This window comes from Globicephala melas, chromosome 2 (assembly GCF_963455315.2).
Source record: "Globicephala melas chromosome 2, mGloMel1.2, whole genome shotgun sequence".
NCBI lineage: Eukaryota > Metazoa > Chordata > Mammalia > Artiodactyla > Delphinidae > Globicephala > Globicephala melas.
In genome coordinates, this window is record NC_083315.2 from 156,096,414 (window position 1) to 156,101,108 (window position 4,695).

Genomic DNA, 4,695 nt, shown 5'->3' on the forward strand with positions numbered 1-4,695 from the left:
TTTCCTTAACCCCCCATGTAGAATCGATCTCCCACTTTTATTTCTCCATCTCCCTCATTTCCTCCCTTTTCCCCTTCCCCTTTCCTTCTTCCCTCCCTTCCTTCCTTCCTTTTTCCCTTCCTTCCTTCCATCCTTCCTTCTTTTCACCATTGTCCCTATTAGGTTCTGACCTTGTGAAGAGCAGGTGCTGAACTTCGAAACCTAGAATCTAGCATCATGCCTGCTGTTGACTTTGTCCATCTGTTTGGCATATCACAGCAACAACCAAGTTAGTGAGTTGAATAATCATCTAGTTCATTTGTTCTCTGTAGATGGTCTGAATTATCCAGGTTCAACATTTTGTCTCCTTCCCCTCACCTCCTGCCCCCTATCATCTATAGCACAGTGTTATTTTTTTTGAATAAAATCATGTGATAGCTGCTTAAGCTGCCCACTTTAAGTGTCTACTGTACCAGCCAACAAGTCAAATATTGAGGTAAATATATGGAAGTCCCCAGTCCCCATATGTGTCAATTTCTAGCCTAACTGGCTTTCCTAGACTAGAATCCTATTCAGTATATCCCTGGCAAAAATTTGTGTACTGTGCCTACCAGTTTGGGGGAACATCAAAGTGTGATGCTTTAGATATATAAATACCAAAACTCTTCAAGGTCCTTTCAAATATAAAAAAATATATAGAGAGTAATACATATGCTTTGGGTATTTTTCCAAATTCCATAGGTAGGAATAGAAAACTGGAGCCACCTGGAGCTCTTGAATTTTCCAGTGGCTTAATGTCCCTTCTTTCCATTACTTACAGAGTGTATTTCTTTTGAGATCAGGGGACATTATAATGGGGTAGCAAAAATATTGACAGGTCAAATATATGCCAAATATAGATGACTTTTTATTTTTGATATTGTGGATTTGTTTTTGCCAGTCTGGCCAAAATCTCAAGGCCAAAGACTCTCGATGGTGTGACCCAAGCACTCAAGTGCTCAAGAAGAAGCTGAGTGAGTGTGGAAAAGACAGGTTCACAAGCTACATTACATTTATCACTGTTTCCAAGTCCATGAAGACAGAGATGAGGGAGCAAAACATATTTGGACTGTAGACCTGCACTAAGGAGCAGAAAGACATGCAAATAAAAGAATCAGATAGGGCTTCCCTGGTCGCGCAGTGGTTGAGAGTCCGCCTGCCGATGCAGGGGACACGGGTTCGTGCCCCGGTCCGGGAAGATCCCACATGCCGCAGAGCGGCTGGGCCCGTGAGCCGTGGCTGCTGAGCCTGCGCGTCTGGAGCCTGTGCTCCGCAACGGGAGAGGCTACAACAGTAAGAGCCCCGCGTACTGCAAAAAAAAAAAAAAAAAAAAGAATCGGATAGAGGGACTTCCCTGGTGGTCCAGTGGTAAAGAATCCTCCTTCCAATGCAGGGGATGTGGGTTCAATCCCTGGTCGGGGAACTAAGATCCTACGTGCCTCGGGGCAACTAAGCCCACACACCACAGCTAGGGAGAGAAAACCCGTGCACCACAACTAGAGAGGAGCCCACGCACTGCAATGAAAAAGATCCTGCATGCCTGAGTGAAGATCCCATGTGCCACAGCTAAGACCCGACGCAGCCAAAAGAAAAAAAAAAGAAAAAAAGAATGGGATAGAATAGATAAAGGGAGTTGGCATCCCAGAAATTTTAAGGCATTTCCTCTAGCTAACATGAAATGTAATATTTCTCTACATACATTAATTAAATAAAATAAAAAGAGAACATTTTAAAAATTAATTTTTGTCAAAGGATGACATTTTCCATACTATTTTATGAACAAGGATTACTCAGTACTTCTTAGGCATGTTTAGATTGCTTGAACTCTTTCATTTAAGAAAGGTAGAGTGTGTTGCGCTCAAAACTGCACAGCTAGTAAACATTGGTTTAAAGTGCTTTGTTACATTTCATTCAAAGGTGTCTACGTGAGCAGCAGCTACTTGGTTCCGCTATCGCCGGAGACTTTTAGGGCCTTCCCTGACTGTCACCTGGGTGCCACGGCGTGGGTGGGAGGAAGAAGCCGCCCTAGCTGTGTGTTGTCCTTGCGACCAGTGGGAAGCGAGTGCCCTCTCGAAAGCCCAGGGGTCCCGCGACCCCTCTTACCAGTGCCATGGCAGTTCCAGGTTGCAACAAGAACAGTGTCCGAGCAGGCTGTAAAAAATGTGTCTATCCTGGTCACCTGACTTTTGAATGCCGCAATTTTCACTGAGTAGACCCCAGAAGGGACATAATTTTGGATGTCAGCAGCACAAGTAGTGAGGAGAGTGATGAAGAGAATGAAGAACTGAATAAACTGCAAGCATTACAAGAAAAAAGAATAAATGAAGAAGAGGAGAAGAAAAAAGCAAAAAGCAAAGAGAAAATCAAGTTGCAAAAAAAAAGGAAAAGGTCTTATTCATCCAGTTCCACTGAAGAGGACACTTCAAAACAAAAGAAACAAAAATATCAGAAGAAAGAAAAGAAAAAAGAGAAAAAGAGTAAGTCAAAAAAGGGGAAGCATCACAAACAGGACAAAAAGGAGAGAAAAAAGGAAAAGCATTCCTCTGCCCCTAATAGTTCTGAAATCTCCAAAAAGTAACTGAGACTTTGGCCTGAACCATTAAATTTAAAAATTTGGTTTTGAAAATTGTTAGACGTTCCTTGAAATTTGCTGTATAATTATGCTTTGCAATAAATCACAGCCTTTTCCAGATAGACATTTTTTCATACATGGGGCTATTACTGTCTGGCAGTATTTTAGTGTACTATGATTATAGAGTATTGAATCAGTCTTATTACTTGATAGCCATGCCCCAAGTATGGATATTTGTGCAACAAAACTCATTGTTTTTGGTATTCCTCTGTGTGTGTGTCTGGCTAGTGTTATTACTTCATAAGTTGATTGTAAATGGCTTTACTACCGTCAACACAGGCAATCTACGTAGCAGTTAATGAGTACTGCTGAATTAAGTGTCCATCTTCCAGTGTTAAAGTGAGGTAGGGGATAATGCTTTGCGCTTGACACTGAAAAATTTCATAGCTTTATATCCTATGATAATGTATAAAGAAAGTGAAGTTCTTTACTGTTGTTTTTAAATCTTGGCTTTTTTCAGATGTCACAGGAGATGAAGCTGCTTTATTGGTCTTGACCAGAACCTTTTAAATGAATGGCATCAGCAGGAAGTTGATAATGAAAGTATTTATAACAGAATTCCACTGTTTTCTGAGATGCAGAGTTTCTAGTACCTGCCTCCTTGATTTTTGTAACAAAATATTTCTTCCTTGCTTAAAAAGACAAGTCTAGTTCAGCCTACTAGTAGGTCTCGTAGAGATGATGATGTGTTGGGCAGGATTTTTAAGATAGACTCCTGGGTTGTTTTACAAATATGCAAATATGCCATATTGGTATGTCTTAAAGAGATACCTCAAACACAGAACTTTTTATTTAGGAGGATAACAGCTAAATCTTCATTAGAACTGATTTTTTTTTTTTTTTTTTTGGCGATACGTGGGCCTCTCACTGTTGTGGCCTTTCCCGTTGCGGAGCACAGGCTCCGGATGCGCAGGTTCAGCGGCCATGGCTCACGGGCCCAGCCGCTCCGCGGCATGTGGGATCTTCCAGGACCGGGGCACGAACCCGTGTCCCCTGCATTGGCAGGCGGACTCTCAACCACTGCGCCACTAGGGAAGCCCTAGAACTGATTTTTATTGTATTTGGTATGTAAATTTTATGACGCTTGTTTCTATGAGTAATGTGGAAATTTTTTATAAATGTGAACATATTAAAAAAAAAAAGGTGTCTACGAAATGCCACATGCTAATAGAAGCAGCCATCCTTGTTTTGTCTGTAGACAATTCAATGATGGAAAATACCCAGAAAGAAGTTGTGAAAAGAAATTCATTAAACAACCAAGTAGCTCCCATCTTGCATGTATGTTTTAAAGAAGGATCAGCTTGTAAACTTGCTGGTAATTGACTGCAGAATTGGGCTGTTCATTGAGCAAGTATTTATTGAGATTGTAAGGGGTGAGAAATAGTACACAGCAGGCTCCCTTGTAAGAATGTGCAGGTTCTGGGGGAGAAGGGGAGGAGTAGATTGGTCTCTGGCCTTCCTTGATGGGAGGAACTCTTCTATGTTTAAGGCAAGAGCAATTCTGTCAAATAATATCTCATTACCTCTTTTATTATTCTGGCTCAAAGTGAATTCACTCTTTGAGTTTTATAGTGTTCTCTGTCTGCCATTTTCTTATCAATTAATGATGTATTGCTTCATATTAGCATAGGGGAAAGAGAGGTGAAATTTCTGTCCACCAATAGGGCCATGTTTACTACGGTCAGGGCAACTGTGTGTTAAAAAGCCTCAGGTACTTCTTCCCTTCAGTGACCTCAGTCGCTGAACCAGAGCTTGGAGAGGTGGCCTTGGTAGGTGCAGCCAGCTTTACTCTCTCTCTTCCCCCTCTCCCATGAGTGCTCAGGGTCTCTGCCCTGTACCATATGCCTCCAGCCAGAAGGTGGTGCAATCCCAAGATTTGGGTTTGGGTTTAGGAAGATGGCAAAGGCCCATTTGGCCTTCAGGTAGAACATGTGCACCCTTCAGGCTTTCAACCAACTCTTCGCAGGAGTTTAGAGCATAATTCCAGTTAATTAAAGATAGCATAGATCTTCCATTCCTATTTGTCATTGTCCCTTGTGTGAAGG

The 4,695-nt window shown here is 41.8% G+C and overlaps 1 pseudogene; it reads left to right on the plus strand.

The window, feature by feature from the left end:
• The first annotated feature begins 2,128 nt into the window (after positions 1 to 2,128).
• LOC115848204 (protein SREK1IP1 pseudogene) lies at positions 2,129 to 2,603 on the plus strand (annotated as a pseudogene).
• The last annotated feature ends 2,092 nt before the right edge of the window (positions 2,604 to 4,695 follow it).